The following is a 15,217-nucleotide window of genomic DNA, read 5'->3' as shown; positions in this document are numbered from 1 at the left end:
GGAAAACAGCAGGCATCCGTTGCCTCTCTAAGCAAGGAAAGAAGATGGTGAGATTTACATTTAGGGATGAGAAACTTCTTTCAAAACTTCTCTTTTCAATACTGTAGTTTGGGAAATATATACCAGTGAAAGCATGTTTACTTTGTGTAGAATTCATGTCATGATGAGGATAATAAGACCCTCCAAGGCAATAATTGCTTCACTGTAGGGTGCTTCTGCATCTCAAATTGCTCAGCATCTGGGTTTTAAATCATTTGTGTTCCTGGTGGGTAAAACTGCCAGCTAAACAGGCAGGCAGACAAGTAGCATTTTTAAACTTACACAGCATGATCGTGGCATGTGTGCATTTAAGGCTGAGCTTATTATCATCAGGAATTGTTATCTAAACCATAGAGACAGACACCAAAATAGATTCTAGATGATAGTCTCTTAATATATTGTTTTCATTCAAAAGGAAACCATTCAGCCTATGTTATAGATCTGGTACTGGTTTGGATATTTCTGGCAGACTGTCCGGCAGGAAAGCATTGTCTGCTGAGCTCAGAAAATGTGCAATAAATTCCACAGTTCATCTCTGCTCTGGTGAGCAGGTGACTGTCACTGTATGCCATGCTGAAGATCATCTTATGAACAGGAAGAGCCTCTGCTGTATTCACAGAGAGTTATGTTATTAACATGTAAAATAGACCTCAGCTTGGTAAGAAGTAAAGCCATTCTGGATACAGGAATCATTTATTGAAACTGAATCTCTGTTTCATTTTTACTGGGGCAGGGTTAGACTCTGCTGGTGAATATTCTGCCTTTGACATGTCCTTCTCTTGTAGTTTCTGAATGCTTACTAGGTATTTCTTAATGCAGACAATTTCTTCCATCCCCTAACCTAGAATACACTGAGTATGTCATGGTGCATATGGGGATCAGTGTTCTGGTTTCTATTTTTGAAAACTCCGCTTTTGGGAAGAACTCCCTCTGGTGGCAGTTTAGAGATGGCTGGAAGTCCAGCTTGAAACAGCAGGTCTGCACCTTATCTGAATGGTTGAAGTGTGGCAGCAATGAGAAGACTTGCACCCATGCTCTATCCATCTCAATTTATGGTTTAACACCTTGAGTTCATGCTTTTATATCCCCAAGTCCCAGTATTGGTATTTTGGACTTTGAATTCAAAACCTGCTGTTGCCTACATTCATCATACCTGTGATAGGACAGGCTTGTGCGCTGCTGTCTGTCCAGGCTGTAGGTCTTGAACACCAGGCCAATCTAACTGTTCTGAAACTGTGGGCTCAGGAGAGACCCTGGTGAGGTGGTGACTTGCCTGACATTTCTTTTTGGCACCAGTGGCAGCTGCTTTGAGTTTTTCTTTTCTTTTTTTTTTTTTTTTTTTTTTCCCTAGGTTATTTTTAGCTTGGATCAATTCCCTGACCTGATTCACTTCACAGTCACACAAATACTTGTATTGGCACAACGGAGGGAGCAGCAAGAATTAGCAGAGGGAGCGGTGACTGCACACAGCAGCCCTCGTACAAGAAAAACACCTTAAAGCCCTCTATACTGTGTCAATTTGAAGTGCCCTCATTCTCTCTCTGTTACAGGCTATTTTTTTTGTGTTGTGGATTTTCCTCACTTTGTTGCTACACAGGTTTTTTTTCCCCATACAACATGTTGTTTCAACTCTGCCAGTACTCATCTGCCATCTCGTTAGTTGTCTGCTGACTACTGAAGGACTTAAGAAAAGAAAGAAAAAAGAAGAGAAAAGAGAAAGAAAAGAAGAAAAAGTCTCTGTAGACTCTAAGCTGTGTTAGCAGGCAGTTGAAAATTAGCAGTAAGATGACCATCACCTGGTTTTTAAAAGGCAGAAATAATAATCACTCTCCTGGTAACCAAGCAATTCTGGCTAGAAGACTTGCTTGCTGACACAGTCACACATGCCGAGTGATGGTACCCACTCCTTGAGGGGATTTTCCCCTCTACAGTTAGAGAAAGAAAGGTTTGCCAAGCAAGCCTGTGCCAGGGCTTGCTGCTTTCATGTTTTCCCTGGTGGGACTTTGTGTTATCTACAAGGTAATGTGCATCAGCATGTTACTTGATGATCTTGAAGGTATTAATTATGATTGCTCCTGGTGGTCTGTTGTTTGGCTCTTTGCTCACATGCTTTTTTTCCCCTTTTTCCATGAAGAGAGGTTCAATCACTTGGAAGGTTACTCTGCTACCTAATGTCATGATTCTCCAAGTCAGTAATCATTCTTGATATAACCTTCTTAATTTACCTGAGAACATGCTTTGTTAGTTCTTACCCTCAGTTTTGGGAAAGGAGAGAAGTTATTAATAAATAATAGATGTTTGACTCTTACGTTCACTAGATTTCAGAAAAGATTCATAGTTAGGGCTTGACCCTTCTTGAACCAGTGCCACCTTGAGTCATCTTTTATACCACTACAAAGTGAATAAGGACATGACCCTGCCTTTCTTCTTCTGTCATTTGAGAGTGATATAATGAAGTGGAAGATGTACAAGTACCAAACCTTATCCTTACAAAATACTCTAATAAAACACAGATTTGCTGAAAACTCCAGCATTCCTGTTGCTTTTTGTTGCCTTCTGCTTTGGCAATATGTGGATTCTGGGCAAAATGGAGGTTGCTTGGTAGCTGTGAATAACAATTGATTTATAGGGTTTGTAGCTCAAATTGTAGACCAGAACCTGGGCTCCATCTGAACTGTACTTGGAACTCTTCAATTGAATAGGGTGTTTGAAAGTAGTGTTAAGAGTGGAAAAGTGCTCAGATCCTCACTATGTCCCAGCATAGAGCAGAGAAGCTATTGTTTGTTTCTGGGGCACAGAGCAGCCTTGCTGTTATTTAATGTCCAATAAAGTGTTCACCAGGAAACCAGAAATCAGTGCTGTAAGAGCTATTGTGGTTACCCTTTGTCACGAAATGATAACTTTCAGCAAAGGGAATTTTTATTCAGTCAGATCCAGTAGATTACAGACTTGTACCTGAAGGCAGAGAGATTCAGGTTTTTTAAGATATATAGTACACAAAAGACTGATACAGTTTCCACCAGGTTAAGAAAGTGTCTAGAGACTTACCTTTGAAGGAACTTTTTTCTGCTTTTACCCATATAGGTCTAAGGCAATTAATCAATAAGCAAGGACACAGGGTGAAAACATATGGTCTTTGATATTTAATAAATGGATTAACAGAGTCCACCACTTAATATTCAGCCCCTGCCTTAGGAGTATAAATTAATAAGCATTAGGCCCTTTTTAATGAGGAATTTTCCCTTTTAAAACCTGAATGAATTATCAAAAAGAGCTCTGGCAGAATTTCAAAGACATTTTCTGACCTTCTAGTATTCTGGCCTGCATGAATTTTTAACAAGATGCTATATATCTGGAAGGTCTATTAGAATTCGTCTGCATGAAATCTATCTGCCCTCTAGACCCTCACCCCCCTTTTTCTTTTTTCCTTTCTTTCTTTTTTTTTCCCCTTTTTTTTTTTTTTTTTTTTTTTTGATAATCAGACAACTGAAGCAGAAAAAGGAAAAGTATCTATAATAGCAAGGGAATGTTTAATTTATGTAAATGAAGTTTTAAAAAAGAGTCCTTATTCAAGTTAATAAAACCCCACACATTGCTTTTAAATATTAATAGTGGCTGGCAAAAATCCTTTATTTATAGTGACATTTTCATTTATATTCATTTTTGAATAGTATCAACAATGTAAAGTGTTCCAAGATCTGTTTGAAAATGCATATTTTAAAGTGCATAACATGCATAACTTATAATTAAATGCACATGGCTATGCTTTCAGTCCTGTAAAACATTCTTTTTTGCTGGTTTCTATTCCAGAAAACCTTTAAGAAATCTTTTTGATATCTAAATCTGTTCAGAAGATAAATGTAACAGACCAAAGCAGGTGTTTTAAGTATTTGTAGGCTGATTTTCAGCATACTGAAGAAAGCCTACTGTCATTATTTCTTGCTTTATTTTTTATTTTTTAAATGGTTGTTCTGTGACATTTTGAAAATGCAGAACACCCTTTTTCATAAAAGGTTGTAGTTACCTATGCAAGTTTTTACTGATGATGCTTTGTAATCTAAATGCCACTTCAGAAAAATACTGTATACTTTAATGAAAACTGAACTGTTTCACTTCTCAAAATCACAGTATCACTTGGTCCTACGGATGGGATAGTCTATTAGCAGGTTATTGCTCTGAATCATTGTAGCAGATTCCATGCTTCAGTAGCTCACTTTTAGCTTCTATTCAGTACCCTGGATTAGACACCTTCTCCTGGAGCTACCTGGAGTTTTTGATCTTGCCCACCTGGAATCTGCTGAATAAAAAGGACTTAGGAACAACTCTTGCTGCTGGAGGTGATTAATGTGCAGCTCATTCCCCACAAGGATCAGTGCCTATGTGCATTAGGAAAGAAGCAACCATTAGGTTTTAGTAAACAGATTATTAGAAAGTGGTTGTCTTTAGCCTGTTAATCAATAAAGGCAGGAACCACTAATAGGATTTCCATGTCACTATTTCTTTTATTTCACTTGTTTCAGGGGAAAGTTCCCTTCTGAGTTAATCCTTTTGAGCTAAATACATCCCCAGGGTAAATCCACAGGAACTGTTGCAGTTGATAGAATTGCACCTCAGATGGAGCTGAGCCCCTGAGTGTCACTGAATGTAAAACTGGGAAATTCAGAGTGTGCTTCAGACGTTCAAATGCTAACTGGTCCCTTGAGTCTGGAGTTCGCTGACATTCCCCGCCCTGGCTCTTGATTAGGACACATGAGAGTAGAAAATGATGCTAAAAAACATGGCTTAATAAAAGCTGGCTAATTATTTGCTCATGTTACTTTGGCAGGACAGCTAAACTCTGGAACAACTCCACTGTGTCTTGGTTTTCAATAGGCAGCGTTGAACAGACATAATACCATGTTTCTAATTTTTCTTTGTGAGGATGAGGGAGATACAGTTTTAAGGATGTGTTGATTTAATTGTTGAGACTAAGACCTGCAATAGCTCATGCTAGTACTTGTCTACCTATGTCAAATACTTTCAAGGACACAGAGCAAAAGCTGGATGCCTCGCTGTTATGAGAGGGCAGTAGTGGACTGTATCCCTGTTGTACCTTTCACCTTGTCATCACTGGCTCTCTGTCTTTCATCTAATTCTGCACATACAACAGGCAGCTTTTCTGAGCTCATTGCCTTTCTGCAGACAACCTGACAGTTCCCTTCCAACTCCCTGGCGGAGGGATGACAGGGAAGTGGGGTGGCACTCTCCACAAAGTGTTTTCCACTAGAGTGAGAGGTGATACCTGGTGTGAGAAAGAGATTCCCATGGGGGCCGTTTATGCTAGTTTTTATATGGAACTCATGGGTGCAAAAAGAAAAAGGCAATTGGACTGACAGGTGAGGGGCTGCACAATGACAGTATCCCTGAAAACCAAGATAGTGAAACTAGAGAGGATCAGAATAAAGTCTCAGGCAGGTAGGTGGCAGGAGCCCTAAGGGCATGCAGTAGCACAAAGGGCAGACCTCTGTCTTAGACGTTCTTTAGCTAAATCAATGGGGTTTGGTTTTTAAAATGTATTACTCAATCCTTCTTTGCTAAGGCTCAAAGTAAAATAAGTTTGAAACTTCTAATGACATAAGTGCTTTGGCATGGGCTCCTCATTCAACGCCAAAAGGGTACATCAAGATGATTAATGCTTGTACCCCAGAGCGTTTGCTGTACTGGGCAGGATGCATGACACAGCATAACACTGCCCACACAGACTGACAAGCAAGCCTTTGCAAAATTCATGCTAGAACTGGCATATGCGGTGGTCTGGAGTGCACGTGCATTTGATGGTAGAGAAACAAAAAAACAGAGTTCGTTTGGTACACTGGAGATCAGGCTACTCAAAACAGTACTATTTGGAGTGGTATTGTGCAATCGTCATGAGCAATCAGTTCTAGTAATAAGGGTTACCATAGGCCTATGTTTCTGACTTTTAAATTTCATTTTCAAATGTCCTCACGCTTAAGAAATCAAGGATAAGTGTGCATGAGAAGATGAGCAAAGGAATAGTAGAACTGAAGGCAGAGTCCGTATCTCTTGATTTCATCCTAGTGAAGTCTGTTAGACTAAGCCATGTAGAGAAAATAATGATGGGATTTTGAAAGACACCCAGAGATGTTAATCACCCAAATGCGATCAACAGTACTTGCGAAATACTTCCACATGCCTCAATTCAAACAAAGAGACCGTCAATATCTACTCAATTAAGTTGGGTCTCCGTGACAGTGCTATTGACCACAAGGGAGGGGAACGTGCTACGTAGATGATAAATGGTGGAATAATTAAGAAACTGTTGTTCTTCAGACGAACTATTATATTCCCCCCCAGAAAGCAATAAATGTGGGGCCTTTTATGATGGAAGTGTTTTCTAAGCATGATATCAGTGGGTTAGAGAATAGAAAAAGGGATAATTCTGTGAACCATCATGCTTATCTTTAAGGACATTAAAATAAAAATATTCCGTGCTTTACATCTGCAGGCTGCATAGGACTGCATTTTCAAGTTATATTTTTTCTGAATAAGCCACTGCACTTGCAAGGACTAATTTGCATTAAGTGAGTTAAATGAACAGGTACCTGCTTGTATGTGGAGAGCATACACCAAAAGAAACTGGGGAGTGGAGAGCATTGACATTTGCATAATGAGCCAACACTTCTCAGAGGTAGCCAACTCTATAGCTGAGCAGAAACAAAATTAAAATTATGTTTTCAGGTGGCCGGCGCAGCTGCTACCTTTGAGTTTGCCTTTGCCTTTGTCGCCTCTGCTGATTTCATAGCATTTCTTTATATGGCATGACTTCTGATTTATGCCATGTGACAGAGGGCCTAATTGGTTTTTCTGAAGTTTAATATGACTATTGGGTTGCGTGTTTGAAAGAGTAAATAAAGCCGGGAGGCACAAAAAAAGCCGCCTTGCAGTCTGTTGTCTGGGCTGCCCTTTCTGCAGAGCTTTACCCAAGAGCAACTGGGTGTGCTCTGGAGGGGGGGTGAAGTCCCTGGGGTGCTGAGGCTGGGCGGGTCAGGCAGGGCGCAGGGTGGTCCCCAGGGTGGGCAGCGGCACCCGTCAGGGACTAGACCTTCCTGGGAAAGTGGGACCGCAAGAGGAGTCAGTGCCGCGTGACACACAGGAGAGCAGGGGGTGGCTTGTTTTACTATAATTTGGCTTGCCGGTCATCGGAGTTAGAATTCTGTATTGAACGATATCCTCATGGGAGAGAAAGGAGTAGCTTCAGCTGCTTGTTTGGGGGGGTCATGCAGCTCTGCCCCGAAGCCACCGGGAGGGAAGGTGTGTCAGGTAAGGCGGGTTAGTTTGGGGGAGCGCACAGTGGCTGAACACCACTAGTTTGCACTTCTCCAAGTTTTAGTTTCACCATCTATGGTGGAAGGCTGATACTGTCATATAATCTCCCAGCACTCTCCTAGAGACTTCAGTAGTTTAATACAGGCAAAGAATTGCACATTCTCTAATCTTTTTCAAAATGGTGAGTTGACGGCTAATTGGGTAAATGCTGCTATCAGAAATATCTAGCCGCTGGATTTCTAGTGCTCATTTGTGCTGCCGGATGAGTGCAGCTATCAGTTGATTCAGGTTTCAGGGAGATAAAAATGAAATATTTCTGGAGGGCATATCAATATGTATACATTAGAAGAAAAAACAAATGAGCAAAGGAAATGTATTAGCTGTTAAACGCAGGCATTGAATCCCAATGTTTTGGTCAACTATCCTGTTTTTCAATTTGTTCAGAAGTGCCGCAGGGGAACAGTGCAGACAGGTTCTGCGTCTCGCATGTAGCACAGAAGTGTTTAGTAGGCAAGTACAAAAAATGCACAAAAGTGAACTCAAGCAGCTGTACTGTCCCTTCCAAATGTGGAGAAACAGATTGGAGTTATGCTCTCTGCCAGAAGCGAGCGCGGTGGGTGAGGGGCAGGTGCAAGTGAAATTGTGTGAGAATCTGTTGTAAATCCAGTATTACCTATGGCCTGCCCACTGATAACTTAAGATCCATTGTCACAATCAGATGAAACCACAACTGCCTGTTACCTTTACATTGTGTGCTGGGTCCCTTTGTAGACTCTTGCACATACTTATCAAAAAGCATTTATAGTGTGAAGGCTTAGATGTGTGTTCATGCAAAACATTCATGGGAATACCAATGAAGACATAATTTTGCGTAAAAACTTCTGTGTGTCATGGTTTATCGTAGTTTATTTCTGTGGCACATTTTAGGTTGTAGCATGGTGTCTCTGCTCATTTACTGCTGCCTGTTTTGTTTCTCTGATGGGTTTTGGCTGATACATCTGTCCACACAATCCTAATGGAATTATCTTGATGGAAAAGAGCAAGTGCATATTTAAATGTTTACAGAAACATGATTTTTTTATTTTTTTTTACTTTTCATCAGATAGGCTGACTCTTATGTCATCTCAGGATATTTGCAATGCATTTTATAGATTTTAAATTAATGATATGTAGTATGAATTCTACTGAAAAGTTAGGCATACCTGAAAGGAGTTGATTGCCCTGTATAAATAAGGTTGCATTAACTATGCATGGAAAACCAAAACCAATTAGCAATAATTGGATATCTGTGTTCTGCGTGCATGTAGTAGGAAGAAACAGCAATTTTATGATGTTAGGAAAGAGACTGGGAATGACAAACTTCTAATCGTGACTCAATATGTGTCAACTCTGAAGCCATTGCATGTCCCTCAGACAGCACAAGTCGTCATCCTCCCTGCCTTTTTCCATGTCTACATCTATAGGGCAGTTGAATACTAGGATTATTTCTTTCTCTCTCTCCACAAATAATGATTTGAATTTCAAAAGGTTTTGCTTTGAAACTGCTATCACCTTCTTTGTTTTTTCTTTTTGCATATATTCCATGATTTTGCTGGCAGGGAAATTCATACACAGCAAGTATTAAATAATTAGGGAATATTAACAGGGAGTGAATTTCAAATTAGTATATATGGCATTTCACACAATTTATTCTAAGTCATATGCTCTTCCACTCATAAGCTAGTAATGTACTGTGTAATTTATGATGTATGTCAAATGGGCTACTTCACAGATTTTAAATATCAGCTCATAAATTGTGAATACTCATATTCACAAATATTACTTCTAGAAATTAATTAAAATTAGTAGTAAATCTGTATACTAATTGTTGACCTCTGGTGGCAAAGACTATGCATATGGAAGAAGAAACATTTTTTTCTCAATGATTTGCTGCACAATTGCTCTAATAGGCACTGACTATGAACTGGAATTTCAAGGCTTAAATTAGGTATTAAGTATGAAGCACTGGGAAGGTAGGAAGGTGTGTTGTTTGTTTTGCACTGTGGTGACAAGCATGCTACTTTTATAAACTTAGTTCCAGCAGTCAACTGCATTGAAGAAACACTAAATTCTCCATGAAAACATAACTGCTTTCTGGAATGCAGCAGCAGAATAGCTCCATGCTAATTGAACAAATGCAGAAATTCACATATAAATGACTGCATGTGATCTTTCATTTATGTGTATTGATATATGATTATGTAAACCCTTGAGATTTTTGAAAATTCTTTTTCCATCTGCAGACTCAGATATGCTTTAATGATTGGTCTTATAAAACAGCTTTCTTCAGGAAATTGGTTTGCTGCTTTACTAAAACACAGTTGAGGATGCCTTGCCCGGAAGGAGCCGTGTTTTTTTACTTTTGTGCAAGTATTGCCATTTGTGTTCAGAGAAACTGTTCACTTGGCTAAGGATTACCTCTGCAATATGAATCAATGGAGCAGGGTTTTTTATAACTTTATTTATATCAAGCACATGATGCGATTGAAAAACAGAACTATACTCTCCTTGTTTAAGACTTCTTATCATTAAAGAGGTTAAATATATGGCCAACATAAAGCATGTTTGCAAGTCCTCTGAATTGACTTCAGTCTGTTCATGTGTTGTTTCCCTTATCTGTAAAATGGGGGGGGGGGGGAATGGATACCCATATTGCCACTGTTTTGAAGGACTGCGAGCAATGGTTCTGAATCATTATTTGTGAGCTGTTTGGAGATGCTTTGGTGACAGGAGGTTGAGAAATGCAAAGTGCTGCAGAGTTATGTCTGTTGTTCCCTTAACACTCAGGGAAGCGACTGCAGGAGGTTTCCAGGCTCAGGTCTGCTTCTCTGTTAATTTCTCTATTTATCTTTCTTACAGCTATCTTCAACAGCTTTTTTTTCCCACTGTCTGCTTGTTTTCTGACCCTAACATATGTCTAGGCAGGTGATTTTTGCACTCTATATGGTCTGTAAGTTTCATCTATGCTTAAACACTTTTCCTTATGAATACTATTTCATTTGATATAAATCAAGCCCTAATTACCCTTGTGTCTATGGTGTTTTTCTAGCAGTTTTGTATGGTGCTTGGGTTTGGGGAGTGTGTAGGAGTTTCCCTAAAAACTTGCAGAGCAGGTTTCAGAAGACAGCAGTAGTTGACATAAGCCTCAAAAAAGAGAGGAAAAGGGGCAGAGACAGGGAATAAAGGGTTCCTGTCTTTGTTTCTTGTTATAGCAAAGCTACAGCTGTAGCCACTCTGCAAAACGGTTGCATAGCAAGATGAAAGCAGCTAAAGCACTTCCATGAAACAGAAACAGATCCTGAATTCAGTCTACAGTCACTTAAATGAGCAGCAAGATTTTTGCACAGGGGAGGTGTGATTGCAAGGAGAAAAAAAAAAATTGAATCTGAAGGCATATGATGGACATTTTAACATGGATACAGAGTACCAAAGGGAGAAAAAAATTAGCCTGCTCTGTTGCTTTAGTCTCTCTGTGCTGTAAGGAGACTTCATTGTTCCTCTGGGTTTGAAAGGAGTTCTTAGCACATCTAATTGAGTTGAACTTGCTCTCTAATAATATATACAGATCAAAGATTTCCTTGATAGTGGCTATTAACACCTTCCCGTATAACAAAAATGATCTTCAGCTGTTTCAGAATAAACCAGAGGACACACCTTGGCTAGTCTATTATTATGGATATATGCATTTTCTACCCAGCAATTCAGTGTTCTTTTAAGGATAGTTTAGGTCCTCAGCTGGTAAGTGCACTTTGTTAATTTTAGCAGCTGAACATGTAGCTCAATATTTTTTTTTCTTTATTTAGTTGCAAAACAAACAGGGGTTTTGTTTGTTTGGTTTTTTTTGTCTTATTGTTTTCTTTTAAGAGAAAAGCCCAGGGGACCCAAGGAACAAATACATCATATAATATGTTTTCTGGTACTGCACAGATTTATTATATTTAAAATTTGTTAGTCATTCTATTTCTTACTAGAAGTAGCTCTTGTTTCAGGATTGCACAAAATCTGTTGAGGATAGAGAAATAAGATATTTATGGAAACAGACATCTTTCTTGAGTTACTTTATTGGATTAAAGAAGAAAAATTGTGGATCCGAAAGGAAAATGAAAAGAAATGCTTATTTGTACTTGAGATAATATGTTAACACTATTCCATTATGTGTATTTATCTCCAATCTGTATGACTCAAAAGATTTGAATATAATAAAATTCTGGTACACCAAAACCAAGAGGTGATAAGAAAACATTGTTCTAATTTAATGTATTTGACAAATTATGTCAAAGACAAAAAATTACTGCATTTTTTTATTTTCTTTTCCAGTGTAGAAAAAGCCCGTAACCTTATCAGATTACAATTCCTTAGCATTATAAACTTTGTTCATAATTAAAACAGCCTGTGCATCACTTGTTTTTTTGTTTCAGAATACAATTCAACCTGATTTCTGTTACATCAGGGATAAACAGGGATAAAGACTTTGCTGTTCAAGACTTTACAAATGAATTCAAATGGTGCTTTACCTAAGAACCACCAGACTGGTATACTGCCCATTTCTACTAGCGCACTTATCTGATTTTACTGCATTTGGTGTAGGTTCTGCAACATTTTAGCTGGAAAGTACCAGCGAAAGCATTAATCCCCTCATAGCTAGGGAGAGTTTATTCACTTCCACACAAATAACTTCTCAAGAATAAGTTTAAAGAAATTAACTGGAATTGGCATGGGCAGACTAAGGAAAAAAACCTTAAAAATCCCACAACAGCAAGTAAAACTTTTTTAGGGAGATTTTTATGTGAAACCTCCATTTTCTGCAGAGAAGGTGTATCAAGTCTGTCCTTGGCCTCCATTTTGTGTTTGATTAAAAAAAAAAAAAAAAAAAAAAGACAAGGTTTTCAAATTGACACACGAGATTAAACATGATTTTAAAAATTGTTCCATTAAATTAAAAAACACTTGGGACATAAAGGGACACACATTAGGCATTAGGGATAATTGCAGTACATCTGCTACATAGAACTGTGACAGTAAGACCAGTGTAGCAAAAGCAGTCACCACTGAAATGGCTGAAATTTGATGAGTGCAATTTGTACACATAGGATTAAAAAAACAGCTAACAAAATTTCAGTTCCCCAAATAGCCTTGTGCATTCTGACACAGGTTTGCAACAAAGCTGGGCCTATATTAAATCTGATATATCAGATGCCTCAGTGAGTTAAGAAAGCAGTATTCTAACCCAAATAGAGATGTAAGAGTATCTAAAAATGTCTCTATTGAATGAACTGGCAAACTGAAAATTCAAGATCAGATCAAGTCAATCAGCAGTTTAGCTTTTTAATTGAAATGTTCACTTTAGTGGTTTGACATACTTCTTGACAATTTATTCAGGTTTGAGTTTCATCTCTTGTATGTTGGCTGTCAGGCTGCACAAATTGAAGGACTTTTCAGCCTGTGGTCACATACAGGGTGGTGGTCAAAATATGTCTTTTGACTAGTCCGCTATCTTGGGATGTTCAAAGTAGCTATTCATACCAAGGTAATTGGGAGAACCACATTTCTTCATATCCCTTAGATTTGGGCATGGATGGAGTGAAGGAAGTAGCTTATCATTAAAAAGTAAATGGGGGAAAAATGCATTCAAAATAACCACTTTAAACCAGGCTGAATAAAGTATCAGGTGCCTAAAATAGACATCTTCCTAGCGTGATCCAGGACAAAACACAATAATAATAAAAAACTCTGAAAAAACCTCTTATCTGAGCCATTTAAACACAGGCAGTGTTCATGACATTCTTACAATAGCCGCAGAAGATCCTGTGTGCCTGTAGTCACTTCACATCTTAATATAATAGTCCTTGATCCTCTGTTTCTCCTAAAGTATGTCACAGCCTACCTTGCAATGCACTTGCTAAAGAGGAGGAACGAAAAGGATAAACCATGCGTGCCAGTGGATGCTTCCTATCTTTCTGGTATGGTTATATCTCAACCTGTGACTCCAGAAGAAAGAAGATGAGAAGGGCAGTGTAGATGAGGAGTGCTGGAATGTACAATCAGTTGACTTTATGTTTTTGTTCCCTGGGGTTAGCAAACCACTCTTGAAGAGTTCGATTTGAAGAAAATTCAAAGAACCGTCGTTTCTTTGTCCTACCCTGTTGCCTGTAGGATGACTTCTTAGTTTGGCTAAGTTCCTGGAAGCTAAAAGTCACTTACACAGACAATTTCTGTCAAGGACATGCTTAATCAGCTGCACTCAGGTAGGAGGTAACAGCAGCGCTCTCTTGGGCTTTGTAGTAAGTCTTCGTGCAGATAAGCAACACGGTCCACTGGCAGCTTAAAAGTGTCTATTCTGTTTGAAGCAAACTCCATGGACTCTAAGCTATGTTCAGAGTTACTTTGATAAATGCATAGCTTAAATATTCTCAGCCAGAGAAAAGTTTTTAAAACTGGTGGACCACCTTCCCCAAGCTAGTGAAAGCTTCATGTCATTTGCCTGTTCTATTTCCACTTTTTTCCCCACATCCAAGGCTAAAGGAATAAAGCCCATTATACTTCAAGAAATGTATTTTGATTCCTTTTATGTTGTCGTCTTTAACTATGTTATATGACAGTATTATTGTAAATCTGAGAGTGATTCTCTTTCCTTTGAAGCTGAGATCTATTCTTCATTTTAATGTGTCTACTAGCTTCATGTTGCCTGCTCTGCAAGATTCCTGTGAAGATGCAGTGCATCTGCTTTTGCTAACTCTGTCATCTTCTTCTCAAATGTAGAGTTGAATTTAACTTTGATATGAGAAGGGTTTAGCGAAAAAATTACTCTCTGCCATGGGAAGTCCTTATAGTTTTTGTTAGTATCCTTCTATTTATAGTCTGTGCTTTAGCATTACTGCATTCTGTTTGACTCTTGAATTTTCCTCCAAAATGCAGGTATTTGTTTGACTAACTTTGAAGAGTGCTTGCACTTAAAATGTTACTGTGTCTTCGTAAACATACCTGAGTAATGTGGACAGTGGAATCTTTTTCTTTTCTCTTTCTTCTGCTTTGACTAGGAAATATCACAGGATTATTACATTATAACTTCGGGTACATATCAGATTTTTGATAGCAACTTCTGTGGGTTTTTCAGTTTGGTAAACCTACATCCATTAGTCAGAATTTATTTCATGATTTGGTTATTTTGGCTTCATTGATTCCCTTCACGTTTCCCTAATGCTAATAATTTTTATGGAGTACACCAGTTGCTGTAATATCATTACAGTGAATGTGGGAGTGAATAATTCTATTGTTACTGCCTCAGGGCAGTCCCTCTCCTCCATCCTGAAAAGTTTGTCTTCCAGAAAGAAATGCCTAGGTGGGAGTATAAACACATTGATCACATATTTTCTGAATATGCTACTGTCAATTATCTGGGGGAAGGGACAATGAATTTGAAAGATGTCTTCTAGAAAACAATTCAAAGTAATAGATTAACTTGGGGTAATTAACTGAGCTTCCATGTGTAGGTATGGGTATTGTATTGTATCCAGTATCCCCCTGAAAAGCTCTGCTTTCTTCCACTGCTTCATAGTCACTATACCTCAGGCCAGATGAAGCCAACATGTGACCTCTTTTGGTAGTTTAGCAGCTTGTCTCAGAAATGATGAAGGCATGAATCTCGGTGCTTGGCAGGTTTGGGATAGCTTGGGTAATGGGAATGGGGAGGGTTTGGAGGAGGAGAGAAGGTGGTATCTCAGATCCACTCTGCAAATAGCAGGTGAAGTTCCAAAACCAAAAACGCTACAGTACATGCTTGTGTCTCTTCATTTTGGAGTGATCTCTTCACAGG

Source organism: Accipiter gentilis, chromosome 6, assembly GCF_929443795.1.
Source record: "Accipiter gentilis chromosome 6, bAccGen1.1, whole genome shotgun sequence".
In the NCBI taxonomy this organism is placed as follows: domain Eukaryota; kingdom Metazoa; phylum Chordata; class Aves; order Accipitriformes; family Accipitridae; genus Astur; species Astur gentilis.
The sequence above is the reverse complement of the archived record's forward strand: the minus strand, read 5'-3'. Positions refer to the sequence as shown.